This window comes from Lathyrus oleraceus, chromosome 6, assembly GCF_024323335.1.
Source record: "Lathyrus oleraceus cultivar Zhongwan6 chromosome 6, CAAS_Psat_ZW6_1.0, whole genome shotgun sequence".
NCBI lineage: Eukaryota > Viridiplantae > Streptophyta > Magnoliopsida > Fabales > Fabaceae > Lathyrus > Lathyrus oleraceus.
Window position 1 is genome coordinate 300,112,187 of NC_066584.1, and position 12,545 is coordinate 300,124,731.

The following is a 12,545-nucleotide window of genomic DNA, read 5'->3' on the forward strand; positions in this document are numbered from 1 at the left end:
GATTTTGACCTCTCGTGAGGGAAATGATGTGGTTGTACTTTAGACAAGACACTCCCCAAAATATGGTTGACTCTTAAATGGGACACTCCCTACTTTGTTTTTTTTCAAGAATTGAGCGTGTGGTCAAATTAGCTGAAGACTACCCTGCCCCGGGTTTAAGATGTGAGGTTTTTTTTGCTTTGAAGAAAACTCCTACTTCTAGGCTCAAAGGGGTTGACTAGGGATTATCATCCTTATACCTCCAGTGTTTGGGGATTTGAAGCAATACCTTACATCATCAGCAAGGTGTTTATTCAAAAGTATACATGCAATGAGCTATTGTACCTTATATTCATCATTCTCCCTCTAAGTTTCGTTTTTAAACAAAAGTAAGATAAGAGTGAACACGATTGGATTGACTTAAAACATGCATATTCATTTCATTGTTGCAAAAACAAGTTTTTAAGAGTGAATATTACAATGAAAAGCAAGAAAGTTACACATGAAAACAAATGAATGATAACGTAATTGATGGCGTGATTAGCCTTGTTTCAACCGTAGACCGGTGTCATCATGTTTGTAGGAACTTATGTATGATAGTCCCCAAGGAGGCTCTTATTCAACTTCTTGTTCCTCATCCATTGGCACTGGTTGTGGCATTGCAGAAGTGCCTTCATGTGGCAGCATGAGGTTGCTTAGTATATCCAGTCCGTTTGGTGTGAACGCGATAGCCTTTGAGTCAATCAGTTCCTGGACCTTGTATTTGAAGGCCTTACAACTTTCGATCGAGTGTCCGGGTGCTCCTGAGTGAAACTCACACCTAGCATTCATGTCGTAGTTCAAGGAAAGGTGTGTTGGAGGAGGTCCTAGTACCCTTAACTGCACCAATGATCTGTTGAGAAGAAGTGGTAGAATTCGACCATATGACATGGGAACTGGGTCGAACTGTTTCTCTGGCCTCTTTGATTTTTTCTTGCCTCGTTGAGCATAAGAATTTTTCCTTCCACTTGAGTACCAATTCTGATTATGCATTTTGTTCCTCGGAGCTAGCTGAGGAACAAACACTGGATGTTGATTAAGAAACCTCAGCAGTTCGGGTTGGGGACGGTATCCCTGAGGCAACTCGTGACGTGAGGTGGATCCGGACAGAGGCATAGGGGAGCCCATTTCCATCCTAGAGGTTGGTGTAGGATTTCCTTCCTTTTTCAACAGTGTTTGCAAGATTCCCATAACCAAGCTCATTTGAGTCTTTAGTTGGCTGATCTCTTCCTTCAGTGCAGCTTGGCCTTGTTGGAGTTCTTCCACAGTGGCTTGAGACATGCTTCTAGTTCTAAGCGTGCGTCGGGAAATCAGCTAGTGGGGTAGAAACAGAAGGTGGTATAAGGTTTTTCTTATGAGATGCAAATGATGCATGAATGCGATGTTTATTTATGAATGAATGGGTGAGAAGATTTCCACAGGTTTTTTAGGCATGGGTTCATGGTTTTGGACCATCGTGACGAAGCATGGAGTTAATAATGACTGCTTAGCAAACCAAGGTTCTCGCTTTGTATGATCTAAGGCTTTTGGAAAATTGGGTGTAAGACACTGCCCCTAGAGTCATGGACTTCCTTGATTGTCAGCCGCTTATGTCAATTTACTTGTCAGACGACTGCTCCATCAAAGTCATCTACTCTAAGTGAGATCTTCGTATTGACCCTTACGAGGAAGGCACCTCGGTGGTCTATACTACGCGACCATCGGTCTAGGCTAGCCATAGTTTTAAAGGTTCTAAAAGGGGTCTTAGGGTCATCGACTCTAGTAAAAGAAAAGATGTTTACGCCGAAAGCACGACGGTCATCGATCCCCTTAAGAGAATCTACCACTAAGTGAGGTTCTCATACGACCCTAACGAGGAAGGCACCTCGCGGATCAATACTACTCAACCTCTCCTATCTCAAGCAAACTCTCAAACTCGGGTGGAGAGTCCTTCACACAAGGTTTTTTCATTTGCAAACATTATTGCCTTCAAAATTCTTCGTCACAGAGTCAGGGTTTCGGACCAACAGGTAAACAAAGAAGATATGCACAAGTTAGCAAAGAAAGCAATATATACAGAAAAAATAGACAACAGATAAATCTCCACGAACGTAAAAGAGAAACAACCCAAACTAGGCTATACTTGCTTAGGGAATTTTGGTCTCCCCAGCAGAGTCGCCAGTTGTCGCTACCGGGATTTCACGATAACGAAACCGGGACTAAAGATAATGCCAAAGAGAGGCAAAGTCAGAAGAGTCGCCAGCGAATTTTATTTAATTTACCTCTATCGGAGAGGATAGGGGGAATAGTCGATAAAACCCTCGGAAAAGAGACGCGCACGGGAAGCGCTAAAAGAGAATAAGGAATCGGTCTCGCAACCGAGATTTGGGTTCAGAAGTCGGTTATGTAAGGGGAAGGTATTAGCACCCCTTACATCCATGGTACTCCATGGGAACCATTTGGGTTGTTTTACATACATGGGATTTATCTATTATTGTTTTATTTTCAAAATAATGTGTGAAAAGAAGGGGGTGTTTTTGTTATTATAGTGCTCGCCAAGGATTGTGGCCCTTGTGCCTACGTATCACTCATTCGGGGATGAGGAATCAGAGCTCCATAGTTCGGAGTAGAAAATGTTTGTGTGTTGGTTGATTTTACCTTTGAGAAAAGGGTTTTCAAGATGTTGCCCTAAGGCACAAAAATGAGTTTGATGAGTTGTATTGTTTTTACCTTGAATAAGGGTTTTATGAAAGAATGTTTGTGATTATTTTGTACTAAAGTCTATGGGCGGAGGTGATTATTCTAGACAACAAGCCAAGCGTCTTGCGTCCAAAATAATCAGAGTAAGGGTAGGAATGCTCCATTCTTACTCATTCTCCACCACTTAAGGCTCGTGGCGCACAATAATAATCGTAACTATTAAGTGTTTTGAATTTGATTATAAAAATGCCGCTTGACGTTGAATCAAGGGTTTGTTTTATTTTGATTGTGAAATTTGGCTTATGCAACATGAATGCAAAGTAACCAACAAGAAATTAAAGAGTCTCATTGTAAGATAGCCCAAGAGAAAGCCTTTTGTGTGCAAAAGTGACCTAAGTTAAACAAAAGATAATGGTCTTACAAACATGTCCCCCTAAGGTGGTGCCATGATGCCATTCTTACAACATGCATGTAAGTTACGGATGAAAATCCAAGTGTTTACAAAGTATCACAAAAAGTAATGAAAAGGCCTCCAAGCAAAGGTCCTAAGATGAAATCCTCTAAGTCCAAGTTGATTAAGAGTGGAGTGAATATTTTTGGTCTTTATCATTTTATCATGTCTTTGTTATTTTTGATGTATGACGACAATAAAATAAATAACAAGTAAATAAACATGCATGATGAGTTTGTACAATGATGATGATAATGAGTACTTGAATGTAAATGAACAATAAAATAAATTGCAAGGAAGTAAAGTGCAATAATATAAATGTTAGAAGTTAGTAGTTAATGGTTAGTGGTTAGTAGAATAACAATAAGCAAATAGAATAACAAGTTAATGTAAAGAGAATGGTTTCATCTATGTATCAAATGACCCAAATATGGTTGAAATAGAGGCAATCTATCAATGCCTCAAAGTATCATGAATGATCTATTGATCAATCATTAATAGGTTTGAAATATTGAAGATTTAATCCACTCTAAACAATCATGGTCATGATCTAATAGAACTCATCAACCAAATAAATGTAACAACAAGTCAACAATAAATATTAAATGATAACAAGAAACAATGCAAAGGAAATGGTTTCATCTATGTATCAAATGACCCAAACATGGTTGAAATAGAGGCAACCTATCAATGCCTCAAAGTATCATGAAGGATCTATTGATCAATCATTAATAGGTTTGAAACATTGAAGGTTTTATCAACTCTATACAACCATAGCCATGATTTAATAGATCTCATCAACCAATAAATATAAATGATAACAAGAAACAAAGTTTGATTGAAAATGATGGATAAAAAGTAGTAAGAGCAAAAAATCCCCAAAAGGGTGTAAACCCAACAAAAATCACTTGTCTCAAAGTTGACTCAAAACTCTCTCAAAATACAACCCAAGAGTAAAAATTCATTTTCAAACACAAAACAAAACCAAAAATATCAAGGAGTTTGAGTCCAAAATATTACCACGATTGTGGTGTCAAAACTAGGTTGTAGTTGTGTTTGGGTTTGAGAATGAAGCAAAAAGCTTGGAAGAGAGTGGCTATGGTTGTTATTGTAGAAAAAGGAAGGGAGGGAAGTCATATGTTTATGTGGTGGTGGTGAATGATTATGTAAGTGAAACAAGTTTGCTACTGTTTTTGTTGTGTGGAAATGGTGGATTTTTTACATGGTGGTTGGGTGGTTCAAAGGAGAAAAGAGTGTTTGGGTGAGTTAGGGTTTAGGTTGAAAAAAGGGAGCTGGAATGTGATTTGGACAGAGGTTTTGTGGCTTTCAAGCTTGAAAAATGAGTGGGGATAGTGCTCTATTTATAGGGGAAGCAAAGGGGTTGAAGTGGGTGAAAGAAAAGGTCCTTTTGGTAAAAAAACAGAGCCCTTTTTGTTGTCTGCGCAGGTGTAATCGGTTACCCTGATTAGGGTAACCGGTTACACAGTGCCAAAATGGCCAAAAAAGCAGTTTTTGTTCTGGGTAATCGGTTACCCTGATTAGGGTAACCGGTTACCCTGATTAGGGTAACCGGTTACCCAATTTATTTATTTATTTTTATTAATTTTTTTATTTTTTATTTTTTTTTTAAATAATGAATGTATGAATGTGCAGTAGGGTCATGGATCAGATGAAAATTGTATCGGGGTAGGGTAAATTTTGGGGTATGATAATATATATATATATATATATATTATATATATATATATTATATATATATATATATATATATATAATATATATATATATATATATATATATATATATATAGAGAGAGAGAGAGAGAGAGAGAGAGAGAGAGAGAGAGAGAGAGAGAGAGAAGGTTTGCTTGCAACACTTAGAGACTATGAAAGGCTTCTGGTAACAAAACTAAAGGTCGAACAAGAGGATTGATTAGAGTAATTTGAACAAATCCAGTTACTTGTGGTGTTTGGATCAAATATGGATGTAATGGATCATCTCTCCGAGATTTATGACACTCTTTAAACGAGGGAAAATGGATGATTGATCGCTGCTAGAGCAACAACAATCTCATGTGCAACAACCACTTCGCTCGCTGTCTTGGATCAAGTAGTTCTAGATTCAACCATCACTTAAAGTTGTAGAAACTAGAGATCTGAAAATTTGAGGAATCAAAATTAAGATCAAGCTTGATTGAATCTAGATGTGATGAATCTTTAAATTCGATTCAGGACGTTCTCGATTTAGTGATTTGAGAAGATTACGAGCTAATGAATTTTAGAGCGAACGTAAAATTTCTGAAATTTTAGGAATTAAAAGTCGGTTTCCACAGATGGCGCCATTGTTCCGTTCAGAAATAAAAACTGAGTTGAGAAGCAGGAATATATATATATATATATATATATATATATATATATATTATATATATATATATATATATATATATATATATTATATATAATATATATATATATATAAATTAAAAATAGTAACATTTATTTTATAAAAATTAAGTTAAAAGAATAACTTTAATATTCAATAATAATTTTTTATAAAAATTTCAATTAAAAGACTTATTTTAACATTCAATAATTTTTTTATAAAAAAAATTAAATTAAAAGACTAATTTTAACACTCAATAATTTTATTTAAAAAAACATTATTGATTATAATTATCAGTAACTTATTTACACTAGTATTATGAAAAAATACAAAGAAATATTATTGCAAGATATTGAACATTGATTAACAACTTACACTCATACTATAAATATAATGGTTTTTTTTACCAAAATAACCCACTTTTTCAAGGAAATTCCCAAAATACCCCTAGTTTCAAAAAAATCCCAAAATACCCCACTTTTAGGAGGAGTCGTCAATTGAATTGGGGACTCCTCTTAAAACTTGAATGGAGGCGCCAATTGGATTGGCTAGGGCAGGTGCCCTAGCCAATCCAATTGGCGCTTATGTGTAGGTTTTAAGAGGAGTCGCCAATTCAATTGGAGACTCCTCCTAAAATGCATTTTTTTGTGTTTTATGGTATAAGTGAAAGATAAATTTGATATAATACGACTTGATATTAATAAAGTTTGGAGTTTACACAAAGAAGCCTAATGGTGATGACCGGGATCACCTAACTGACCTCCGGTCCCACATCCTCTAGCTACCCTAATCCTTGGCCCTAACCCACGTTGACGATTATGCACCGGTGTTTGATCATCTGAGGGGCCAGGAGCGTCACTACCAACTACAGGAGAAGGTCCGTTGAGGTATTCAGACAAGTCAGCATAGTCTTCAGTATGCATTGATGGTGTACCATCGTAGCTGAGCTCATGACCCATGTCAGAGAAGTTGGGATGTGGTTGACTCATGGATGGGTGACCGGGACGGTTGAAGGGAGACATGGGTGTGAATGATGCGTCGAGGAAAGGTTGGAAAGGTTGTTGGGGTGTTTGGTAGAGATAGGGTTGTTGGATGTTTTGGTTTTGTGATGTTTGAGCTTCTTGGCTACGGTAGGAGGAGGGGCGGTTGGTGTTTTGGCTAAGGCGACTTTGGTAGGGTGATGGTGTGGGTGCGAAGCGATGTTGGGTCTCAGGTTGATGGTCAATTTTTTGGTGGTGGTATGGGGTATGCTCTTGGTATTGGGGTTGGGTGAATGACATGTTTTGGTTGTATGTTTGTGTGTTTGTGGAACGGAAAGTTTGACGGATAGGGGGTTGTGAGTAACCAGGCTGAGAATGTTGTTGGGGGTTAGATGTTGATCCTTCTTGTGTGTAAGTTGCCTGGCGTGGGTCGTATAGGTACATATCTTCAGCGATGAACTGAAAACCAACCGATTTGTACCAAGCCATATAAGTACGACTTGGTTTTACCTCAGTTGGCATGACTGCGTCAGTTAAGACATGGTCACGATGGTGCTTCCATTTGCGACACTCCGATCTTGCGAAGTTTTGCCATGGATTGAAGTTCCATTGGTCGTTAACTTTACGCAGATGCCATTCTCCTAGGCTAGCTGGGGGATCTGGGATATTCTGGACCATACCGAACTGCAGCTTCACACGATCGGTGTTGTGCATCTCCACAATTGTGAACCGCATTATCGGTGTGCATGCAGTCCATACGGATACGTCTTCAGTGTTGACCTCATGGTCATGATCCAAATTAAGGTATGGACGCCAAATGAACTGAAATGTTAAAGAAGATAGGATTATAATGAATGTAGAAAAAGTTAACAAAATATAACGAAATAATTAAGTTATTTTGCTTACGTCTGTCGGTCGAAGGTGATCCAACAGGTTGCGATACTGAGTAATACAATGTCTCGGACATCTGTTATAACTCATACCACGTGTCGACCATCTACACCAAAAAGTAAAAAAAAATTAGTTTGAGGTAATAAACTTTAAGGAAGTAAGTAAAGATATAGCAATTTAAACAACTTACTTTTGTGCATATGGAAAAGTGAAAGAGTTGTTATTGACCGGTGATAGAGACGGTAGTCTTGACCAACCCCATGCTTGTAGCAAAACAGCACATCCAAAAAATGTAGATGTGTCTTTGTGGGAGTTTTTGCACAAGGAGCTATAGAGATAGACTAGACAAGCAGATCCCCAACTACAACTTCCTATTCTATCTACATGTCTAAGTAGAGGTAAGTACATAATATGCATGCTAGAACCACTACCTTCGGGAAATAAAAATGATCCAATTAACAACATAATGTAACACCTAGTTTTTATTATTCGAGCATCTTCGATAGAATGCTCATCTAAGTATAAACTATTATAGTATGACTTAAGGCGTGAGAGTAGTATACCTTGACCTCTAGCATTATCATCTAATAAATCAGTGTCTAAGAGCTCCATGCAAATTGAATTTGCATAGTTGGTCTTACCATTAACAGTCTTGCCTTCAATGGGTAGTCCTAAAAGCATGTAGACGTCTTCTAACGTCACAGTACAGTCACCGGTTGGGAACCAAAATGTGTGTGTCTCTGGTCTCCATCTTTCGCATAAGGCTAGAATAAATTTGTTATCTATGGACCAAGACAAAATCTTGCTAATATGACCAAAACCGGCGAGTTCAACATAAGGTTGAATCATCGGGTCCATATGGACATATTCGTGGACCCGAGTTCGAAACCTTGATACATCCTATAAAAGAAAGAATAAAAAACTTGACTAAGTTGGTATGTCAAAATAAAATGGGGTTGGTGAAGATGAAAGATAAAAAGTTAACAAAAGAAAAAACTTACATATGTTGCGATGTTTGCAACCGTTCCTCTATGTGCTTCGTCCATTGTGAGGATAGACATTTTGTTGGGGGGTTGGTGTAGATGAAACTAGAAGAAGTTGTTGAAGATGAAATTGTAGAAGAAGTATTGTAGAGGAAGTAGTGAGAGTGATGGTGTGGAAGAAGTGTTGATGGAGTGGATGTATTTATAGGCAAATGGATGGGAGCATGAAAAGTTGTGCTTGCATGGTGTCTCCACTTGAATTGGCGACCATGTACAACCTTTAAGAGGGGTCACCATTCAAATTGGCGCCTCCATAGGGACATGCATGCAAGACCTAGGTCTGATTGCTTGGTTTCGAGGTCTGAATGCACGGTGTCTCCACTTGAATTGACGCCCATGTATAACCTTTAAGTGGAGGTGCCAATCCATTTGGAGTGTGTGTCTGCATGTCTGGCACGTGGCTGTCTTGTCTCCTGCATGTTGAATAAGTCACTTCTTGATAGCTTGCATGGTTGACATATCATCTCAGAGTATCTTGCATGTCCGACACGTCATTTCGGACTAGCTTGCATGTCCGACACGTCACTCTGAACTAGCTAGCATGTGAGACACTTCACTCATCTATTTAAGTGTCTTACTATCAACATCCAAGACACCACACTCACATTCATCTGCAGTAAGAAAATAGTTTTCATCTGCACAATGTCATCTTCATCATTATACAGTGTCAACATTTACTGCAACGGCGAAACATACGAGTCTGAGCTACATGGTTTTTGTTTTCGAAACACTGATACCATTAGAATCACGATCAATAGAAATGCAACCTTCTTGCATTTGAAAAAAAGAATACAATCCTTTATAGGATCGGGTATTGTGTCAAAGATCACATATCAAAATCCAATATTTTTTGAGAATGGTCAATGCAAGTATTTCCCCCTTAAGGTACGATATGATGAAGATGTTGAATACATGTTTGTTAGTCATGAGCATTCAGGCTGCAACTGTATTGAGTTGTACATTACTCTTCAACCATGTATATCATCTCAACAGTCTCAACTAACCGGTCTGGATGAATCTGGTGAAGATGATCGACAATGGTCAGATGACGTCAACCCAAAAGCAGAGGTAGAAGTGGATGTCTTTGATGAAGAAGAAGAGGAGACCGAGATATAGGTTGATCACATGCTGAATAACGACGATGAAGATGATGATCAACCACCACCAATACCTCCTAGTCATGTCTACAATCCGCCTCAACATATGACAAATATGGATCTTCACGATGATGAAACATCCAACAGTGTTTTCTATAATCCATATCCGAGATCAAAAGGCGAATTAAAGGTGGGAGACATGTTTCGTACCAAAGAAGAATGTGTTCTGGCAATCAAAAAATTTCACATGAACAACTCTGCTGACTTTACAGTGAAATGCACTGATTCTAGAAGGTATGTTATCGAATGCTGTAACATGCTTTGTAAGTTTCGTTTGGCTGCATCTTACAAGAATAAAAACGACTCTTGGGAGATCACTTCAATAGACCCACCGCACAGTTGCATTGCAACTAACGTTGAACAAGATCACCGTAAACTAAGCGCAACTTTGATATGTCAAGACATTCTGCCGTTGGTTAATAAAGACCCATCAGTGAAGGTGAGTATAATTATATCCCATATCAGAACAACATATAATTATACTCCATCTTACAAGAAAGCCTGGATTGCGAGGACAAAGGATGTTGAACAAGTTTTCGACAACTGGGAGGATTCATTCAAGGAATTGCCACGGTTTTTATGGGCACTAAAAACATATGTCCCAGGAACTGTGGCAATTATGGAGACAGTGCCAGCAATGATGCCAGACGGAACCTGTGCTACAGGTAATAAAATATTTCACCGTCTCTTTTGGGCATTTGACCCGTGCATCAAAGGTTTCGCATTCTGCAAACCTATTATTCAAATTGATGGCACTTGGTTATACGGAAAATACAAGGGTACTTTGCTCATGGCAGTTGCACAAGACGACAACAATAATGTCTTTCCCATTGCCTTTGCTCTTGTTGAAGGTGAAACGGATGGTGGATGGGGTTTCTTTCTTCGACATCTCAGAACGCATGTGGCTCCACAAGCCAATCTCTGTTTGATTTCTGATAGACATGCTGCCATTGAGAGTGCCTACAACAACCATGACAACGGATGACATGATCCTCCTTCTACACATGTCTACTGTATCAGACACATTGCACAAAACTTCACGCGTGCTATAAAAGATAAGAATCTTCGCAAGAAGGTGGTGAATGCTAGGTATGCTTTAACTCAACCGTCATTTCCATATTATCGTGATGAAATTAGACTGTCTAATGAAGACGCAGGGAGATGGATAAATAACATACCAGTAGAGCAGTGGACAAGGGTATTTGACAGAGGTTGTCAATGAGGCCACATGACAACAAACATTGTGGAATGCATGAACGGGGTTTTCAAAGGAATTCGAAATCTGCCGATAACCGCCTTGGTAAGATCAGCCTATTATAGGTTGGCTTCTATGTTCGCAACCAGAGGTGAAAGATGGAGTGCAATGTTAATGTCCGGGCAAGTATTCAGTGAGTGTTGCACGAAGATCATGAAAAAGGAGAGCATCAAAGCTAGCACACACGTTGTAATAGTCTTTGACCGTCATAGACAAAATTTCAGCGTCCAGGAAACAATGGGCAACAACGAGGGGAGACCAAATTTAGCCTACGTTGTTAGACTAAACAGAAGTTGGTGCAATTATGGAAAATTCTAGGCCTTCCACATACCTTGCTCCCATGTCATAGCAGCATGCGCTTATACTCGTCAAGACGCTTACAACCATTTATCTGATGTGTACAAGGCCAACACCATCGTGAATGTATATACTCAAAGCTTCTTAGTACTACCAATGGAGGATTACTGGCCTCCATATGAAGGAGATATTGTTTGACACAATGACGAGATGCGTAGAAAGAAGAAAAGAAGGCCAAACAACACACGTATAAGAACAGAGATGGATTCCACAGATAAAATGATAAGATTATGTAGTATCTGTCGTCAACCAGGACACAACAAGAACAACTGTCCCAACAGAGATGGATTTTTGTAACATTGTATTTCTGTAACATTCAATCATTATATATCATTAAGTTCTTGTTACAACGAGGTTCACAACAAACATCAATACAAAACATCTGAAAACATTAATATTTCTAACTGATTACAACAATCAAATTGATGTCGTCTCGACCGAACATCATTTCCCTAACATCCTTATCAGTCTTCATTCGCACCCAACCAAAGATACAGTCAAGTCTCTCAATACTTCTGATTTTTTCCCTTTTGGTATTTTCCCATCTAACCAATGAACCAGCTCCCTCTTCAGTTGATCGAACGTGGTGATGTTCCAAAACAGCATCATCATTTGAGGTTTGTCTCTCGCATAAATCACCTTTCCGTATCGGCGACGAACACCAAACATGATAGCCAAATGATTATATGAGATGTAGAACAATTAGTCACACAACACATCTATTTATAAGACAAAAAATGCATTTTAGGAGGAGTCTCCAATTGAATTGGCGACTCCTCTTAAAACCTACACATATGTGCCAATTGGATTGGCTAGAGCACTTGCCCTAGCCAATCCAATTGGCGCCTCCATTCAAGTTTTAAGAGGAGTCACCAATTCAATTGGAGACTCCTCCTAAAAATGGGGTATTTTGGGATGAAACCAGGGGTATTTTGGGAATTTTCTTAAAAAAATGGGTTATTTTTGTAAAAAAACCAAATATAATTATTAAATATTAAAAGATAATCAAAATTATAAAAATCATCTAAAATAGTTTTAAATTTAAGTGATTTTTTATGAAAATAATTTAAGTGAATTATTAAGGTTTTTTTTATGTTTATTAAAAGTTATAGAAAAATAAAATACCTAAAATAATATTAAAAAAGAATTAAATTAACTTTTATTTAAAATTCTTTAATAACATTATTTATAATTTTTTTTAAAAATATACCATATTGTAAGAATTAATATTTTTTAAACTGAAAAAACTGTCCCTAACCTTATGTGGCAAAGGGAAGAAATTCAAAAGAGAGAATAAGGTGAAAAGGAGACTAAAAAGAGAGATATAGATAA